General features: G+C 39.8%; 1 protein-coding gene across 4 annotated transcripts in view; it reads left to right on the plus strand.

Moving 5' to 3' along the window:
- Nucleotides 1-21,530, plus strand: part of FMO5 (flavin containing dimethylaniline monoxygenase 5) — a 77,180-nt gene that overhangs the window by 16,174 nt on the left and 39,476 nt on the right. The window contains exon 1 of one of the 4 annotated variants that reach the window (XM_049879919.1): nucleotides 21,150-21,208. The exons of 2 other annotated variants lie outside the window; for them this stretch is intronic. The gene's annotated coding sequence lies outside the window, so the exon portion shown is untranslated. One more of the 4 variants, XM_049879918.1, reaches the window with a different exon arrangement.

Below are 21,530 nucleotides of genomic sequence, written 5' to 3' on the forward strand. Positions count from 1 at the left end.
CATTTAACTGTTTTGGGGCCTTTGTCAAATATCAACTGTTCATATGTGGATAGATTTATCTCTGGATTCTCAATTCTCTTCCATTGGTCTATGTATCTGTTGTTATACCAGTACCAGGCTGTTTTGACTGCTGTGGCGGTATAATAGGTTCTAAAATCAGGTAAAGTAAGGTCTCCCACTTTGTTTTCCTTTTTCAGTAATGCCTTATTTATCCGGGGCCTCTTTCCCTTCCGTATGAAGTTGGTGATTTGTTTCTCCATCTCATTAAAGAATGTCCTTGGGATTTCAATAGGAATTGCATTAAATGTATAGATTGCTTTTGGTAGAATAGACATTTTTATAATGTTAAGTCTTCCTATCCATGAGCAAGGTATGTTTTTCCACTTATGTGAGTCTCTTTTGGTTTCTTGCAGAAGTGTTTAGTAGTTTTCTTTGTATAAGTCTTTTACATCTCTAGTAAGATTTATTCCTAAGTATTTTATCTTCTTGGGGGCTACTGTAAATGACATTGATTTGGTGATTTCCTCTTCAATGTTCTTTTTTTTTTTAATGTAGAGGAATCCAACTGATTTTTGTATGTTTATCTTGTACCTGAAACTCTGCTGAACTCTTCTATTGGTTTCAGTAGTTTTCTTGAGGATTTCTTAGGGTTTTCTGTGTGTAAGATCATGTCGTTTGCAAGTAAAGATAATTTTACTTCTTACTTGCCAATCTGGATGCCCTTTATTTCTTTATCTAGCCTAATTGCTCTAGCTAGGACTTCCAGTACAATGCTGAATAAGAGTGGTGATAAAGGGCATCCTTGTCTGGTTCCCGTTCTCAAGGGAAATGTTTTCAGGCTCTCTCCCTTTAGGATGATGTTGGCTGTTGGCTTTGTATAGATCCCCTTTATTATGTTGAGGAATTTTCCTTCTATTCCTATTTTGCTGAGAGTTTTTATCATGAATGGGTGTTGAACTTTGTCAAATGCCTTTTCTGCATCAATTGATAAAATCATGTGATTCTTATCTTTCGTTTTATTTATGTGGTGGATGACATTAATTGCCTGCATACGTGGTATGAATCCCACTTGGTCATGGTGAATTATTTTTTTGATATGTTGTTGAATTCTACTACCTAGAATTTTGTTGAAGATTTTTGCACCTACGTTCATGAGGGATATAGGTCTATAATTTTCTTTTCTTTAACTGGTTTTGGTATCAGGGATATGGTGGCTTCATAAAATGAGTTTGGTAGTATTCAGTCCTTTTCTATGCTCTGACATACCTTTAGTAGTCGTGGTGTTAACTCTTCTCTGAAAGTTTGGTAGAACTCTGCAGTGAACCTGTCCGGACCAGGGCTTTTTCTGGTTGGGAGTTTTTGATTACCTTTTCAATCTCTTCTTTTGTTATGGGTATATTTAGTTGTTCTACTTCTGATTGTGTTACTTTACGTAGGTAGTGTGTTTCTAGGAATTCATCCATTTCTTCTAGGTTTTCAAATTTGTTAGAGTACAATTTTTCATAGTAATCTGATATGCTTCTTTTAATTTCAGTTTGATCTGTTGTAATATCACCCCCATCTCATTTCTTATTCGGGTTATTTGCTTTCTCTCCTGTTTTTCTTTTGTCAGTATTGCCAGTGGTTTATCAATTTTGTTGCTTTTTTCAAAAAACCAGCTTTGTGTCTCCTTAATTCTTTCAATTGTTTTTCTGTTTTCTATTTCGTTTAGTTCACCTCTAATTTTTATTATTTGTTTTCTTCTGGTGCCTGTGGGTTTCTTTTGTTGCTCTCTTTCTATTTGTCCAAGTTGTAGGGATAATTCTTTGATTTTGGCCCTTTCTTCTTTTTGGATGTGTGCATTTATTGATATAAATTGGCCTCTGAGCACCGCTTTTGCTGTGTCCCAAAGGTTCTCATAGGAAGTGTTTTCATTCTCATGGATTCTCTGAATTTCTTTATTCCATCCTTAATGTCTTCTATAATCCAGTCTTTTATGAGCAGGGTATTGTTCAGTTTCCAAGTGTTTGATTTCTTTTCCCTGCTTTTCCTGTCATTGATTTCCTCTTTTATGGCCTTATGGTCAGAGAAGATGCTTTGTAATATTTCAATATTTTGGATTCTGCTAAGGCTTGCTTTATATCCTAATATGTGGTCTATTCTAGAGAATGTTCCATGTGCACTAGAAAAGAAAGTATACTTGGTTGCTGTTGGGTGGAGTGTTCTGTATATGTCTATGAGATCAAGTTGCTTGATTGTTGCATTTAGATCTTCTGTGTCTTTATCGAGCTTCTTCCTGGATGTCCTGTCCTTCACCAAAAGTGGTGTGTTGAAGTGTCCTACTATTATTGTGGAGCTATCTATCTCGCTTTTCAATGTGGATAGAGTTTGTTTTATGTATCTTGCAGCCCTCTCATTGGGTGCATGAGTATTTAATATGGTTATATCTTCTTGGTGTATTGGCCCTTTGATCATTATATAGTGTCCTTCCTTATCCTTTCTGATGGATTTAACTTTAAAGTGGATTTTGTCAGAAATTAATATTGCCACTCCTGCTCTTTTTTGATTGTTGTTTTCTTGATATATTTTTTTCCATCTTTTGAGTTTTAGTTTGTTTGTGTCTCTAAGTCTAAGGTGTGTCTCTTGTAGGCAGCACATAGACAGATCTTGTTTTTTAATCTATTCTGCCACTCTGTCTTTTTATTGGTGTGTTTAGTCCATTTACATTCAGGGTAATTATGGATAGGTATGAATTTAGTGCTATCATTTTGATGTCTTTTTTGTGTGTAGTCGACAGTTTCTTTTTCCCACTTAATTTTATGTCATTTCCTCATATTTGTTGTTGTTGATTTTGTTTCTGCTGAGCCTCTATTTTTTCTTCTATTTTATTTTGATGAGTAGGATAGTTTGTCTCCTTTGTGGTTACCTTATTTTTTACCTCATTTTTCCAAATTTAAAACTAACTTTTATTTCTTTGTTTCACCGTATCTTCCTCTCCATATGGAAGGTGTATGATTACATTTCTTAGTCCCTCTTTATTATTTTAATATTGTCTTCTTTTATATAATAACATCACTGTCACTCTGTTTTGAGCTTTTTTTTTTTTTTATATAATCTTGGTTTTTTTTTGCGGGGGGGATTTCCCCGTCTGGGTTGACTTCTGGTTGCTCTGCCCAGTGTTCTAGTCTTGGATTGATACCTGATATTATTGATTTTCTAACCAAAGAACTCCCTTTAGTATTTCTTGTAGTTTTGGTTTGGTTTTTACAAATTCCCTAAACTTGTATTTATCTGGAAATGTTTTAATTTCATCTTCAAATTTAAGAGACAGTTTCGCTGGATATATGATTCTTGGCAGGCAATTTTTTTCCTTCAGTTTTTTAAATATGTCATCCCATTGCCTTCTTGCCTGCATGGTTTCTGCCGAGTAGTCCGAGCTTTTTCTTATTGGCTCTCCTTTGTAGGTGACTTTTCATTTATCCCTCGCTGCTCTTATAATTCTCTCTTTATCTTTGGTGTTGGCAAGTTTGATTATAATATGTCTCGGTGACTTTCTTTTAACATCCAGCTTGTGTGGAGTTCAATGAGCATCTTGGATAGATATCTTCTCATCTTTCACAATATCAGGGAAGTCTTCTGCCAGCAAATCTTCAACAATTTTCTCTGTATTTTCTGTTATCCCCCCCGTTCTGGTACTCCAATCACTCATAGGTTATTTCTCTTGATAGAGTCCCACGTGATTCTTAAGGTTTCTTCATTTTTTAAAATTCTTTTATCTGATTTTTCTTCAAATATATTAGTGCCAAGTGATTTATCTTCGAGTTCAGGAATTCTAGCTTCTACTTGCTCAATTCTGCTCCTCTGACTTTCTATTGAGTTGTCTAATTCTGTAATTTTATTGTTAATCATCTGAATTTCTGATTGCTGTCTGTCTATGGATTTTTCCAGCTTATTAAACTTTTCATTATGTTCCTGAATAATCTTTCTAATTTCTTCAGTTGCTTTATCTGTGTGTTCTGCATATTGCCTCATTTCCTTCCTGATGTCTTGAAGGGTTCTGTATATTAAACTTTTATATTCTGCATCTGGTAATTCCAGGAATGCACTTTCATCTAGAAGATCCCTGGATTCTTTGTTTTGAGAGCCTGTTGTGGTGATTATGGTCTGTTTCTTTACGTGACTTGATATTGACTGCTGTCTCTGACCCATCTATAAGTTATTGTATTAGGTTATGCTTGCTTACTGTGTCATAGCTGCTTGCTTTGTTTTGTTTTGGTATACCCCTATGGGTTGCTTGAGTGAGCTAGCTTGATTATTTTCATCTTTGGAGCTCTGGTGTCCTGTCCCCAGCTGGCTAGAGCTGTTATCAAGTATATCAGCCTAGGAGTCTGTTCAATTTTCTTGTATGAATTCAGCTCAGGTTTCCTGGTAGCTGATCATCAAGTGTGTGGTACAGGCTCTGTCCTACACTCTTAGAGGAGGAGGGGTGATTGGTGTATATACCAGTATCTGATTGCAGCAGGGGGTCATGCTCTGAACAAGGCAGGGGGCTGAGAACCAACCCCCAAGTGTCTCTGAGGAAAACACATCTCTGTTCCCTAGAGCGTGCTGGTGGGTGGGTTCTGCAGAGGGACCATGGGCACCCAAAGTTTTTTTATGTAAGGACTGGGAGGCACCAGTTATCTTTGGACCCCTGTCGAGGGTGGCTGAGTGACCCGAGTGGAGCTACCAGTCCTTAGGTCCCTGATGTGAGTAGGTGAGGACCTTGTTTAATAGGCAAAGCAATGTCAAATGTCAAACACCCACCTCTCCACCACACAGCTGAAATGGTTGGAGTTTGCCAAAAAGGGCCTATTCTCCCATAATAGGCGCACACAGGTCCATGCAGAAGGGAAAGGTGCTCAAGGTCCATGGACGGTTTATGCCTAGACAGGATCCGCTTCTGTCCTGAGCTCCCCCGGTTAATGGAGCTAGAAAATTATCTTTTCCCCCCAATTGCAAATTTTTTCCTTCCCTAAGGCCAGGAGGATGGCTCTAGGTGCTCACCAGGGTCTATCTCAGGCCCAGGGATTCAGCCGCTGAAGCCGGCTTGGGGGTGGGGGGCGGCGCGGTAAAATATACCCAAGTACTTAGCTTTTGCGGAGAGCGCCATTCCCCTCAGGTTCCAGAGGTTTGAGTAGGCTGTGTGGCTGGCTGCCTCTCCCTGAGGCAACTGAGGCCCAATGCTAGGACCAGCCCACCGCCTCCACCGCTCCGGAAATGGTGCCTGAGGGCTCCCTGCGATTCAGGTCCAGTAACTCCTTTCCTCTTCTGAACAGTCTCTTCCTCCCCCTGCCCCTCAGTTCATTTTCTAAGCTTGCTTTTGAAGCTCGCGGCTCCCAGCTTGTCACAAATATACTTGTTTCACTTGTTTTTTTTTCGGGTCTTTGTTGTAAAGAGGGTTCACCAGAAGCGTCTGTCTATTCCACCATCTTCTCCTCCCCTCTTTCCCTTGATTTTGATGACACCATCTCCTCAGGCTTTTCTTCCACTTCTCTAATTGCTCCTTCTCAGTCTTTGTCCTAGTCATCTCGTCTTCTCCACTTCCCCTAAATGCTAATGACTCCTGGATTCTGTCTTTGCCCCCTTTCCATGGGAAGCATAATTAGCATGGTTCTTTGACTGACATTTAATCTTAAATAAGTTCATTTCTAGATGGTGCCTTTCAAGTTAATTTTTGAACAAATTTCTGTGTCCCTATCTTGGGCAGGGGCTTGTCACATCTGTATTAGTTTGACTGCTGTAAAAGATTACCAGAAATTTAGTGGATTAAAACAATACAAATTTACTCTCTTACACCTCTAGAGGCCAGAAGTCCAGAATGGGTTTCACTAGGCCAAAATCATGGTGTCAGTAGGGCTGTGCTTTCTCCAGAGACTCCCACCAGATAATCTGTTTTCTGGCCTTTTCCAGCTTCTAAAACTTCATTTCTTGGCTCGTGGCCTCTTCTTCCACCTTCAAAACCAGCAGCATTGTACCCAGCTTCAGTTTTCACATTGCCTTCTGTCTCTATACCCAAATCCACCTCTCCCTCCCTATTATAAGAATGCTTGTTATTACATTTAGGGCCCACCTGGATAATCCAGGCTAATCTCCTATCTGAAGAGCCTTAATTTAATCATATCTGCAAACTCCCTTTTGCCATATAAAGTAGTATTGACAGGTTCTGTGGATTAGGACCTAGATATATTTGGGGTAATTATTCAGCCTATCACAATCTCCATGACTGACCTCCTCCTTTCCTTTAAATATGAATTTTCTCTTGTTCCTCTGCCTAATCAGAAGAAAGTCCTGGCAATCTACTTCCAAAATATCAGCCATTGAAAATCCTATGGAGCACAGTTCTTCTCTGACACACATGAAGTTGCCGTGAGTCAGAACTGACTCAGCAGCAACTGATTTTTCTCTGCCTAGTAAAGCACCTAACACATATTAAGCAGAGATTAGATCCTATGCTATCAATGACTCTTGCACTAGTCAGGATTGACTGATACAAGCTTTACTACTGTAACAAATCTCCAAATGTTAATTCAACAAGACTGTGTTTCTCAGTCACATCACAGTCTGATGCTTGTCAGGCAGATTTCCTTGGCAGCTCTTCTTCAAGCAAGATCCAAGCTTCTTCTGTCATATAAAGCTACCATCTTAAAGATGTGGCCTTCATGGATTCCAGACTTTCTAAAGCCATTGAGGCTGGATGAACCCCCAAAACTATTGTCCTGAGATAATCTTTAAACCTTAAACCAAAAATATCCCCTGAAGTCTTCTTTAAATGAAACAATAGTTTAGCTTAATTAGTAAACAATATCTGCCTTGAGCTTTGTAATCTTTTAAGAACTGTCTATATAGGATCAAATTGACTACAGCAACTCGGAAGATTAGATAGGAAACTTAGGGGCCAGTGTTAATGAGTGACAAACAATTGCAAAAACAGAGTGAGGATGGTTGCACAACTTGAAGAATGTAATCAGTGTCACTGAATTGTTAATGTAGAAATTGTTGAATTGGTGTATGTTCTGCTGTGTATATTTTCAACAACAACAAAATAAAATTTTTTAAAAACTGCTCTCCAAAGGGAAATATTTACTGAAAGAATGTAGATAAAACACAGAACTTATAGAAAGGTTTAGGAAATGGGAGAGCACTTGAGTAGAGTTGAGGCTGTGCCATTCAAAAGGTCTTCCAGGGTTGGACATTTTCATAAACTCCTCTGTAAACACAACTACACATGTATCCCACACTCCTTCAAAAATCTGATCTATATTATCTTGGAATTAGTTACCATTATCTATCACTATTGCTCTTTCTTAATGGCTTGAATAGCTTAGTTGAATTTGTATATTAATTAAAAAAAAAAATCAAACCTACTGCCATCGAGTTGATTCCAACTCCTAATGACCCTATAGAACAGGGTAGAACTACCCCATAGGATTTCCAAGGCTATAAATCTGTATGGAAACAGACTGCCACATCTTTCTCTTGCAGAGCAGCTGGTGGATTCAAACTACCAACCTTTTGGTTAGCAGCCGAGTACTTTAACTCCTGTGCCACGGGGGCTCTTTTATTAATCTGCAGATACTAAATTACAGCCCAACGAATAAATTTACTCACCAGCAAATTGGCAGTTATCTCAAACAGAGAGAAAATTTGAGCCAAAGTTTAAAACATTTTAAAGTAATTTTAAAACAAAAGAAAAACAGAGCTTACACCTTTCATAAAAATGAACTCAAACTGGATCATAGTCCTAAATGTAAGATGCAAAACAATACAACTTCTAGAAGATAAAAACCCATTGCTGTTGAATCAATCCTGACTCACAGTGACCCTATGGAAGATAACATATGAGAAAATCTAGGTGACCTGAGTATAGCAATGACTTTTAGATACAACATCAAAAGCAAGATCCATGAAAGACAAAATTGATACGTTAGATCCATTAAAGTTGAAAACTTCTGCTCTGTAAAAGACACTGTTAAGAGAATGAAAAGACAAGCCACGGACTGGGATAGAATAATTTCAAAATGCATATCTGATACAGGACTTGTATCTAAAATATACACTTACTGCTTACTTACCATATGTCTCATTAGCCAACATTTCGCGTTTACAACAATAGTAAAAGAATCTACTATCTGACTATTTTACACATTAACAACATACGTCTGGCAGTAACAAACACCAAGGTGCAAGGCAGCAGCAATGCTGGCTGTGATAGTTAAGGTTATATGTCACCTTGACTGGGCCATGATTCTCAGTGATTTGGCAGTCATGTAATGATGTACTTTGGCAGTTATGTAATGGTGTAATCATCCTCTATTTGTGATCTGATGTGGTCATCCTCCATTTTTGCATAATGCTGATTTTTGCACAGCAACTTAGTTTTTGGAACCTAACCATGTTGATAAGTGAGGAGTGGGTGTACAACAAACTCTTTAAGAATAAGAAAACCAAAAACCAAATTGCAAAATGAGCAAAAGATCTGAACAGACACCTCACGAAAGAGTGTATATCAAGACCAAAACCAAATCCATTGCCACTGAGTTGATTCCAACTCATAGAGAAAGTATAGCACAGAGTAAAGCTGCCCCATAGTGTTTCCGAGGCTGAAGATCTTTTCAGAAGCAGACTGCCACATCTTTCTCCAAGGCAGTGGCTGATGGGTTGGAACGGCCGACCTTTCGGTTAGCAGCCAAGTGCTTAACCGCTGCACAACCAGGGCTCCTCTGAAGAATATATACAGATGGCAAATTAAAACAACAATGAGATATCACTATACACCTGTTAGAATGGCTAAAATCCAAGGGTCAGAGCTAACATCAACATGGTGCCCTAGATAGACGCACCATGCCATCCCACTGCAGCAAAGACATGTAAAAGTAAAACAGATACAAATGTCAATCCTGGAACCCTGAGCATCAAATGAAGGAACAAAAAAATAGATCAAACACCAAGTTGAAGAAAAAACTGATGGAAAACAGAACAATAAGAGATATGGAGTGGAGGTGTCCTGCCAACTAATGTGGCACATCGTGGCCATTTGAAACACAGCCAGCAACAATCCCAGACAGGGAGTACAGGAAGGCAACTTCACAAACCTCCCAACAGGAGACAGAGCACCCAGTAACCAGAGAAACACGCTTTTCCAGCTCTTATGGGTTGAATTGTGTCCCCCAAAACTGTGTGTCAACTTGGCTAGGCCATGATTCCCAGTGTTGTGTGGTTGTCCACCATTTTGTCATTTGATGTAATTTTCCTAGATGTTGTAAATACTGCCTCTAGGATGTTAATGAGGCAGGATTAGAGGCAATTATGTTAATTAGGGAGAACTCAATCTACCAGATTAAGTTTTGTCTTAAATCAATCTCTTTTGAGATATAAAAGAAACAAGCAAAGAGACATAGGGACCTCATACCACCAAGAAAGCAGCACCGAGAGCAAAGCTTGTCCTTTGGACCTGGAGTTTCTGCACAGAGAAGCTCCTAGGGGAAGATTGATGACAAGTGCCTTCTCCCAGAGCCAACAGAGAGAGAAAGCCATCCCCTGGAGCTGACACCCTGAATTTGGACTTGTAACCTACTGAGACTGTGAGAAAATAAACTTCTCTTCGTTAAAGCTATCCACTTGTAGTATTTCTGTTATAGCAGCACTAGATGACCAAGACACTGGCACTAATCAAAAAAATAGAAAATAACAAATGTTGGAGAGGTAGCAGGGAGATTGGAAGTCTTACGCACTGCTAGTGGGAATGTAAAATGGTACAACCAGTTTGGAAAACAATAAGACATCTCCTTAAAAAGCTAGAAATGGAAATACCATATGATCAGCAATCCCACTCCTAGGAATATATCCTAAAGAAACAAGAGCTGCCACACTAATCAGCATAGGCACACCCATGTTCACCGCAGCATTATTCACAATAGCAAAAAGATGAAAACAACCTCAGTGTCCATCAACAGATGAATGGATAAACAAATTATGGTACATATACACAATGGAATACTATGCAGCTATTGAGAACTATGATGAACCCGAGAAACATCTCACAACATTGATGAATCTGGAGGGCATTATGCTAAGTGAAATAAGTCAATCACAAAAAGACAAATATTGTATGAGACCACTATTATAAATGTTCAAGAAAAGGTTTACACATAGGAAAAAAAACAATCTTAGATGGTTACCAGAAAAGAGAGGAGTAAGGAGGGGAAAGCACTAACTAAATAGTAGACACATGTTAACTTTGGTGAAGGGAAAGACAACACACAATGTAAGGGGAAGCAGCACAACTTGACCAAGGAGAAGTCATAGAAGCTTTCTAGACACATCCAAATACTTTGAGGGACTGAGTTACTGGGCTTGAGGGCTGGTGGCCATTGTCTAGGGGACATCTAGATCAATTAGCATAACATAGTCCATAAAGATAATGTTCTACATCATATGTTGGTAAGTAGTGTCAAGGGTCCTAAAAGATTGCAAACGCCATCTAAGATACATCTATTGGGCCCATCCCGTCCAGAACAAAGTAGAATGAAGAAAACTAAAGAAAGGAGGAAAATACTACTCCAAAGGACTAATGGACGACATGAACCACAGCCTCCACCAGCCTAAGCCCAGAAGTAGATGGTAACTGGCTACCGCCATCAACCACTCTGACAGGGATCACAATAGAGGGTCCTAGACAGAGTGGGAGAAAAACATAGAATAAAATTCAAACTCAGATAAAAATGACCACACTTACTGGTCTGACAGAGACTGGAGGAACCCCTGAGACTATACCTCCTGGACACCTTGCTAACTCAGAACTGAAGCCACTCCCGAAGTCCACCTTTTAGCCAAAGGTTATACAGGCCTATAAAACAAACGATAACACACAAGAGGAATGCACTTGTTAGTTCAGTCAAGTATATGAGACTAAGTGGGCAACACCTGCCCAAAAGAAAAGACAAGAAGGGAAGAAGGGACAGGAAAACTGGACGAATGGACACAGAGAACCCAGAGTGGAAAGGGAAAGGGGGAGAGTGCTGACACATTGCAGGGATTGGAACCGATGTCACAAAACGATTTGTGTATAAATTTTTGAATGAGAAACTAATATGTGTTGTAAGTTTTTACCTAAAGCACAATAAAATTAAAAAAAAAAAAAAAGAATGGCTAAAATCCAAAAATATTCACAACAGCAAATACTGGCAAGGATGTGAAGAAACAGGAATGCTCATTCATTGCTGGTAGGAACGCAAAATGGTATAGCCCCTTTGAAAGAGTTTGACAGCTTCTTACAAAACTAAACACAGGCTTATCATAGGATCCAACAACAAGACTCCTAGGTATTTACTCAAATGAGTTGAAAATATACGTCCACATGAAAACCTGCACTTGAATGTTTATAGCAGTTTTATTGATAATTGTCAAAAATTGGAAGAAACCAAGATGTCCTTCAATAGGTAAATTGTTAAACAACTGAGGTACCTCTATACAATGGAGTATTACTCAGCGACTTAAAAAAAAAGAATGAGTTATCAAGCTACAAAAGAACATGGAGGAACCTTAAATACACATTGCTAAGTGAAAGAAGCCAATATGATAGAAGTATATACTACCATACTATGTGATTCCAACCACATGACTTTTGGGAAGTGGCAAAACTAAGAGAATGAAAAATAAAAAGATCAGTGGTTTCCCAAGGATTCAGGGGGAGGGAAGACAGATTTAAAAGTGGAACATAGGGCATTTTTAGGACAGTGAAACTATTCTGTATGATCCTATAATGGTGGAACCCAACACTGTACATTTGTCAATACAAAAGGCAGCCGTTCGAACAGGACAAGGGAATACTGTGTGGTTTAAAGTCAGGAAAGCTGTGTCACCGGGTTGTATCCTTTCACCATACTTATTCAGTTGTATGCTGAGCAAATAACCAGAGAAGCTAGACTGAATGACGAAGAACAGGGCATCAGGATTGGAAGAAGACTCATTAACAACCTGCGATATGCAGATGACACAATCTTCCTCACTGAAAGTGAAGAGGACTTGAAGCACTTACTGATGAAGATCAAAGACTACAGCCTTCAGTATGGATTACACCTCAACATAAAGAAAACAAAAGTCCTCACAACTGGACCAATAAGCAACATCCTGATAAATGGAGAAAAGATTAAAGTTTTCAAGGATTTCATTTTACTTGGATCCACAAACAATGCCCATGGAAGCAGCAGTTAAGAAATCAAATGACACATTGCATTGGGCAAGTCTGCTGCAAAAGTCCTCTTTAAAGTGTTAAAAAGCAAAGATGTCACTTTTAGGACTCAGGTACACATGACCAAAGCCATGGTGTTTTCAACCACCTCATATACATGAGAAAGCTAGACAATGAATAAGGAAGATTGAAGAAGAATTGATGCCTTTGAATTGTGGTGTTGGCAAAGAATGTTCAATACACCATGGACTGCCAGAAGCACAAATAAGTCTGTCTTGAAAGAAGTACAGGCAGAATTCTTAGAAGCAAGGATGGGAAGACTTTGTCTCAAGTACTTTGGACATGTTATCAGGAGGGACCAATCCCTGGAGAAGGACATCATGCTTGACAGAAAAAGAGGAATACCCTCAACTAGATAGATTGACACAGTGGCTGCAATAACAAGCTCAAGCATAATGATTCTGTAGAAAAAACCCCACATGAGTAGGAACTGACTCGAAGGCACCTAACAAACAGGACTGTACAGCAAAAAGAATGAACTGTAATGTAAATAGCTAATACACTTACTCCTCACTTATTGACTATCTTGTTATCCTATGTAATGATGTAATTTGGCAGGTATATAATGATGTAGTCAACCTCCATTTTGTGATCTGATGTGGTCATCCTCCATTTTCTCATAATTCCAATTTTCTCATAACAATCTGGTCTTTAGAACCTAACTATGTAAATAAGTGAAGAGTGCATGTAATAATGTAACAGTATTGGCTCATCAATTATGATAAATGTATCACTGTAACAAGATGAGAAGAAACAGTGTGCAAAGGGGAGATGAACTATATGGAAACTATACTTTCTGCACATTTCTCTGTAAACCTAAAACTGCTCTAAAAGAATAGTCTAGTAATTTTTTTTAATTTTAAAAAGAGGAAAAAAACCCAAAACTTATTTGCAAAAATCAAAAGTTAATTAATTGCAAGGTATAATTCTTAAAATAATATTGAAATAAAATCACATTTTAAAATATTTAGCCTTAAAAGTAGTTCTATTTTTCTGTACTTGTGAACATATTCAATAGGAAGAGATTAATATGCAGTTTATGAAAATATTTGCCAGTTTTCCCTTAACTAGGCATATCCTGTAGTGCATTCAAAAATATCCAATGTATAAATAACTCATTTATATATAACCTGTAAGTTAAACTTCCAGTATATAAAATGGTTGTTATAACAGTCTATCAGAATTTTATTTTTAAAAGATACTACTCTAGTGTAAGTTTACATTTATAACTGAAAACTTTATTAAAAAATAGCAGTCTTTTAAAAATTACACATCCAAAAATATTACTAATAATTAAAAAATAATAATAATAATTAGGTTTGGTTAACTACTATAAATAAGCCAAATAAAAAATTCAGTGGCACAAACAAAATAGCAATTTGTCTCTCATGTAACATTCAGGATTAGTAGATCCAAGTAAGAAGATACAGTTATTTATGAACCCAACCTGATCATCGACCTACCATCTTAAATATGTGGCTTCCAAAGTTCTCTCTGGTCATCAGACATTCCAGGCCAAAGAAAGAAAAAGTGGATGTCCAAGGTGAGTCATTTCCTTTTAAACAAGTGAGGTAGAAATTGCCCATATCACCAATTCTTACATTCCATTAGTGGGAACTTGGTTGTGTGGCCACACATAACTCCAAAGAGGACTGGAAATAGGAATTTGGGCAGCCCCATCTCAATTATATCCCTATTATGGTGTAAGAAGGAGAGAGCAGATTTTTATGAAGAGTTAGCAGCACCTGCCACTCCTCTATTTCCAAATATCTGTGTTCCTCTTCTTCTGAGATGTTCATCCCTTCCCTAAGGGAGACAATACAAAATCTCATCCTGCTATTACATCCAGAAAGTTATCTACCTTCTGTAACACCCAATAAACAATGGTGTTTTCGAAACGAAATTATTGTATAATGAGATGTTTCTGTTCTTAAGTGTCCCTTGGCCCTTCCACATAAATCTTGGGAAAGGGTAGTATGGGAAGCTAATTTCACTAAAATCTCAAGGGGCATACATTTAGATAACTGGGGGAAAAAAACCAACTGCATGAGGAGCCATTTTTTCTTTCTAAGAGCAGGCAGCAATAGGCAAAGGGAAAGATATTTGGTGATAAGAGGCCTTCTATTTAGTCATAATCTGTACGAGCACTAGTTAAATATAGGATTTATGGAGCAAACTGAGGAAAGAATCCATGGCAGCTTTAAAAAAAAAAAAAGTAAGCTATTTGATTAGATCACCTTGGTACGGCTATTGAGAGATCAGTGACATTTCAAAAAATAACTGTTTTGACAACTGTCTGAGGCTGGGTTCTCAAGAAGCAAACCAATGAAATGTATATATATAGAGAGAGGGATTTATATCAAGGAAATGGCTCACAAATGGTTGTAAAGGCTGGAAAGTCCCAAGTCCATGGCTCAGGCTGGAGGCTTCTCCTAACTCATATAGCTGTAGGGGCTGGTGAACCCAAGATCGGCAGACATCTGCCTCACAGGTCGCAGAGGCTGACAAATCCTAAGATAGGCAGGTATGCTGCTAGCTCAAGTACCAAGAACTGGAGGTAAGATAAGGACCCAGAGCAAGGAAAAGCCAGCTAGCTTTGCCAGAAAGTCCACATATGTTGGACGCATGCCTCACCCCCAAAGAAACTCCCTTTCAACTGATTTGTTACTCACAGCAATTCTCATCATGGAGGTGATTACATTATTACACAGGTGCCAAGCTACATCATAACTGCCAAACCTCTGAGAATCATGGCCCAGCCAAGTTGACACACAATCTTAACCATCACAGTCCACCATTGTCAACTTGGCACAGTAAAAAAAATCTCTAAATAAAGACAATTATAAAGTCATACTTGTGCCTAACATGCATATAACTAAAAGCACACTAGGCCTGTTTACATCTCATATTTTATAAATGAAGAAAACAAAAATATTTGATGCATACATACAAGGGAGAAACACTGATAACAATTACAGGCTTCGTTTCTGCAACTAGTTGCATGGTTGTAGCTGTTATTTAGAACTATCTTCTTCCAGCACCAATTCTGTACTCCCTTTACCCTCAGCAAGCACCTCAGCTGCTCGTGGTTCTTCGTCTGGTAAAGTGACCCAAACCTTCATTCCTGAAGGGTCTGGGCCATTAGTAGTCATGTCAGAATTGGATTGCTGTAGTTTTCCCTTGACTTTAATCACAGGGCGTACTATTACTAAGAGACATCATAAGGGATCTACTATATTCCAGACATACTCTTCTTTACCTCCGTTATGTAATATCAATCCTATTTCCTCTTGATAATCAGGATCAATCACACAAGCCAATATGGTAACTCCCTTCTTTGCCTGTTGATCCAGAGGCATGAGGAGCCCAAAGTGGACAGGTGGAACTCATAACTCTCATTTCCATGAAATTTGTGTTAGGTCTCCTGGTGGAATCATTCCTTTGGAACCAAGATGCCTAGACCCGCAGAGCATAGGGTCACAAGGACAGGAATCTTGTAGAAGGAAAAGGGGATCAAGGTCATTGTGGACTAAATTATGACATAGAGTTGGAGAGTTGATATAGCTCTGAGGTAGGACAGTAAAAGTGTATTGCTGGCCTTACCAGCTGAAGGCAAACTGCTTCTGATGGTCCTTCAAAATAGGCATTAGTCAGATCAATAGCTGCATACCAGATACCACGAGATGTATTAATTTGCTCAAGCAATTAAGCTACATCTGGAACAGCAGCTGCAATTGGACTTACCACCTGGTTAAGTTTTCAATAATCCACTGTCATTCTCCAAGATTCATCTGTTTTTTGCACAAGCCAAATAGGTCAGTTGACTGGTGATGTGGTGGGAATCACCACCCCTGTATCCTTCAAGTTCTTGATGGTGGCAGTAATCTTTGCAGTCCCTCCAGAAATGTGGCATTTGCTTTCGGTTTATTATTTTCCTAGGTCGGGGCAGTTCTAATGTCTTCCACTTGGCTTTTCCTACCATAATGGCCTTGATTTCACTTGTCAGTGATCCAATGTGGGGGTTCTGCCAGTTGCTGAGTATATCTATTCCAATTATACATTCTGGAACTTGAGAAATCACTACAGGATGGGTTTGGGGAACCCCTGCACCCACTGTGAGATGAACCTGAGCTAAGACTCCATTAATAAACTGACCTCCATATGCCCCACTCTGATTGGTGGGCCACTGTGACATCTTAGGCGTCCTGGAATTAGTGTCATTTTAGAGCCATTATCCAGTAATCCCTGAAAAGTCTCATTATTTCCTTTTCCCCAATAGACAGCCACTCTCTTAAAAGGCCCTAGATCCCTTTGAGGAAGGCTCGGAGAAAGATTAACAGGATAAGTTTTTGGCAGTGTAGTGGGGTCCTTCCTCAAGGAGACACAGTCTCCCCTTCATTCAAAGGGCTGTGAGTCTGTAAACTGGTTCAAGTCTGGGAATTGATTGAGGGGCCATGACTATCTATTCTGGTGATTCGAGTTAGACTGCCATTCATCTGAGCTAGAATTCTTCCACTTGTACAGATCAAGTAAGCATTTAGTAGATTTCCTATCTATTTCACTCCTAAGGACACCATGACTGAGTAACCAATGTCATAAGTCCATATAAATCAGACTATTCTGATTACTGCTTTGACTATGCTGTCCATTATGGTAACCACACCCACCTTGTCTTTGGAGATTGAGTGCTGCCACTTGGCACTACCACCACAGGGTCCAATCAGCCCCATTGTAGTTAGGTGTCTTGATTCAGTTAGGGCAGTTCCCACTGTCAAATCTCACTTACATAATATAGCAATCACAGCAGTCTTCAAGGATGCTTGGGCTCCCTTCACAAATTGGTTCCTCAAGGTTGTGGTAAAAGGTGTGTCCTCTGGGAACTCTGTGTGGATCTGTGGGTCTAAATCCACTTTAACATGTCGATTTCCCTAAGTTTTTGGATTCTTCTATAGTATACCAAGCAGGTCTGGCACTTCAGCTTGATTTAGTGTGGGACACTGGGTAATCTGTTCTTCATTGAGCCAATCAAATAAACTATTAGATCCTTTTCTAACCTCTCGAGCTGAAACATTGAATGAAAAATCTGTGCTTAGTGGGCTATTAATAAACTCAGCTGACCCGACTTTATGTTCCTTGCACCATTATCCTACACCCTTAATAGCCATTCCCACACATCTTCCCCACATTTCTGTTTGTACATATTAGGTACACATCCATGTTTTAGGTATTTGTTAGAGCAGCATCCCACTCCTGGTACCAAATTATGTCCTAGTTATCTAATGCTGCTATCACAGAAATACTACAAGTGGATGGCTTTAACAAACAGAAGTTTATTCTCTCACAGTCTAGGAGGCTAGAAGTCCAAATTCAGATACTAGTTCCAGGGCAAGGCTTTCTCTCTCTGTCAGCTCTGGGGAAAGGTACTTGTCATCAATCTTTACCTTGTCTAGGAGTGTCTCAGCTCAGGGAGCTCAAGTCCAAAAATATGCTGTACTCCCGGCTCTGCTTTCTTGGTGGTAGTAGGTCCCACTGTCTCTCTGCTTGTTTCTCTCTTTTAAATCTCAGAAGAGATTGATTTAAGATACAACTTAAACTTGTAGATTGAGTCTTGCCTCATTAACATAACTGCCTCCAATCCTGACTCATTAACATCATAGAGGTAGGATCTACAACACATAGGAAAATCACATCAGATGACAAAATGGTGGACAGTCACACAATACTGGGAATCATGGCCTAGACAAGTTGCCACATATTTTGGGGGTAGACAATTAAATCCATGACATTCCATTCTTTGGCCCCCCAAATTCACATCCTTGACACATGTAAAAGATATTCATGCCATCATATCACAGCAAAAATCTTAAATCAACTCCAAATCCAGAATCCAAAAATTCCTCTTCATCTGTAATATCTAGAATACAAGCTATCTGCTTCCAAAGCACAATAGTGGAATAGGCACAAGGTAGACGTTTCTATTAAAACAGCAGAAATTGGAGGGAAAGAAGAGATAACAGGCACCAAATAAGTCAGCAGAACACGTTACATTAGCCCTCATGACTTGAAAATAATCCTCTCTTCTCTGAGACCATTTACACAATGGCCCTGCCCTCCAGACTCTAGGTATTGGCCACAGTGTCTGGATTCAGATTGGAGGTCCCTTATCCATGGGCTTCAGCTTCACCTTCCAGGTCCATTGTCCTAGTCCATCTGAGGGTGACTCCACCCTTTGAGACTCCAGAGGCCGTGGCCCTATCCTTTGAGACCGGCAGCTCTGCTTTCTGTGCTCCTTGTCTCTTCAGTTTCTGCTTCCTGGTTCCTTGGCCTCTCTGCCCCTCAGGCCTCACCACCTGCATCTGCCCTGCTGGAGCAAATGTTTCAAAGCTCTTTAGCTCCACCAATAAGTGCCTAGAGGCACCCTACTCTGCTAGGAAGCCTCCTGCCAATGGCACTCAGCTCTCTCGCTCCATGGGTTGGCTCCAGCACTGTCTTGTTCTGGTCTCCTGATTCTGCCGCTGCCATTTTTCTGCTGCTGCTTCTCACTGTCTGCACCATCTCCAGTGTAACAGCTCAGCTTTCCCCGTTTCCTTCTGGGACCTCACTAGAATTGTCTTTGATGTCCATAATTCCACCAACAGTCTCTTCAAGGCAACCTAGGCTTTTACTATTAGGCATTTAAAACTCTTCCAGCTTCTATCCATTCACAGTTTCAAAACTTCTTCCACATTTTAGGTATCTGTTAGAGCAACACCCACTACTAGTACCACATTCTGCCTTAGTTATCTAATGCTGCTATAATAGAAATACTACAGGCAGATGGCTTTGGCAAACAGAAGTTTATTCTCTCAGTCTAAGAGGCTAAAAAAAAAGTCCGAATTCAGGGTACCAGCTACAGTGGGAGGCTCTCTCTCTGTCGGCTCTGGGGAAGGTCCTTGTCATCAATCTTCACCTTGTCGAGGAGCGTCTCAGCTCAGGGACCTCAAGTCCAAAGAATACTCTCTACTCCCAGCTCTGCTTTCTTGGTGATAGGAGGTTTCTCTGTCTCTCTGCTTACTTCTCTCTTTTATATCTAAAAAGAGATTGACTTAAGACACAACTTAATCTTGCAGATTGAGTCCTGCCTCATTAACATAACAGCCTCTAATCCTGCCTCATTAACATCATAGAGTTAGGATCTACAACACATAGGAAATTACATCAGATGACAAATGGTGGACAATCACACAATACTGGAAATCATGGCCTAGCCAAGTAGACACACATTTTTGGGAGATGCAATTCAATCCATGACAGTGTGTATTTACCATATTTTCATACAATTCACACCAAATATTGAGCAGGAATATTTCTGATGGAGCCAAATGATTCCTCAAACCAAATACCTATTTTTAAATATTTTCAAGAAGTTGAAATTTGGCTACCTATAGCTCTGCTAAAAGCAGTTAGACTAAAATGTAGAAATGTAAAGACAAGAAGAAAAAGGATGTGATAGAGGAATGAGAAAAGGAAGAAGGACTTGTGGTTAAATAAGAAGTTAAAATGTGTTTGTGAAGGAGCAGTGTGTGTGGTGATCAAGAGCCCAGATCTGGAGCCATTAAGAACCCAGACCCAAACCCTTGTCCTTCAGCATACATACTAGTGGCGTGATCATCAGTGGGTTGCTTAACTTCTCTCTGCCTCTATTTTCCAACTGCAAAATGGGGCTGATGATAATACTTGCCCCACAGGGTTGCTGAAAGAATTACATGCATCGAGTCTTATTAAGCCTTTTGAACTACACAAGGTAAGGCCTCAAAAAGAGATAGATAGCTATTAGCCATTTCCTTTTAAACAAGTCAGTTGTCTTGAAGTTTGCTTTTGATTTGAGGCCAGTAAGCCAAAACCCAGGCCTGGCATCAATAGATATCAGCTTGAGCAAAGTGGGCTCTGGGAGTGGTAGAAGGTAAACAAAGGTTGTGTGAGCCACATACAATGCCTCCTACAACCCAGTTAAAAAAAAAAAACACCAAGCCCATTGCCCCTGAGATGATTTCAAGTCATAGCCCTGCAGGGTTTCCAAGGAGTGGCTGATAAATTGGAACTGCCAACCTTTTGGTTAGCAGCTATAGCTCTTAACAACTGTGCCATAACCTGGTATATGTGTCTAAATAGAATCCTGGGCTGAATGGGCCCAGATTCTGACCCAGTGTATGAAATCCTATATTCATTACTTTGGCATTTTCTGGTTGGTAAGGACTTTGATTTTATATTTGAAACTTTTAAGTTTACCTTTTAAAAATGGATCTTTTGTGTTCTTACCTGCTGATGGAACTGTGTGATACAGAGTGCTTCTAGAAAGTATTGTTTTTATTGAAATTACCTATTTATGTTTTGGTCTCTGTCCACTAAATTTCAAGATGATGGTGATTTTAAAGTAAATTTCTACCAGTAGTGTAGACCCAAAGGTCCAATCCGGAGGGTCCAGGGTGGGGGTTGGGGGGGGAGAGGAAGTGGAAGAGAGGAGACTGGCATCACTTTTTTTTCCCCAGATGTCCTGAAAGGTAAACGTTCCCCCCTTAAGCATTTAGAGCAAGATTTACTCTGGGATCATAGACGGTGTTTGCCTTCACCAGTAGGAAGCTGCTAACCAAGGGGTCGGCAGTTCAAATCCACCAGGCGCTCCTTGGAAACTCTATGGGGCAGTTCTACTCTGTCATATAGGGTCGCTATGAGTCGGAATCGACTCGACGGCACTGGGTTAGTAGGAGTTTGTCACTTTAAGGCAAAAACCAGGAAGTTAAAAGAGGATGGGGTGGTGCAGGGAAGGAGGGAAAACCGGACAGCTCAGTCTGCAGAGGGCATAGCTGAGAGTGCTGGCAACCTCAGCTGATAAATAAGAGATGTCGTAGGATTAATTTTCTCTGCCCAACACAGGTTACGCCCACATTTTATTCTTAGGTGAGGAAAAAGAGTAAGCGCCGCTGAGTGGGCAGTTTTGGCTGTTTGCAGTTGCTGTTTGCAGCCGGTTGCTTTATCCTCCTTTGAAAGCAGCCAGAAGTTCAGCGCAGCTTCCAGATCGCTGCTGGAGAATCAGCCGGGTGCTGCGGGAAAGGCAGTGAGGTAGGGTACCGCAGCTGAGCATTCGCAGCTGTGGGTTGGCAGGCGCAGGCCTCCCTCATCCACCGCCCGTAGCAATTCCCTAGCTTTAGTAGAACAGCTGACTCGTCGGCACCTAACAACAACAGCAATACAGCTGCAGAAACTGGTGTATCCAGAGACA

The sequence above is a fragment of the Elephas maximus genome, chromosome 3, assembly GCF_024166365.1.
Source record: "Elephas maximus indicus isolate mEleMax1 chromosome 3, mEleMax1 primary haplotype, whole genome shotgun sequence".
Taxonomy (NCBI): domain Eukaryota; kingdom Metazoa; phylum Chordata; class Mammalia; order Proboscidea; family Elephantidae; genus Elephas; species Elephas maximus.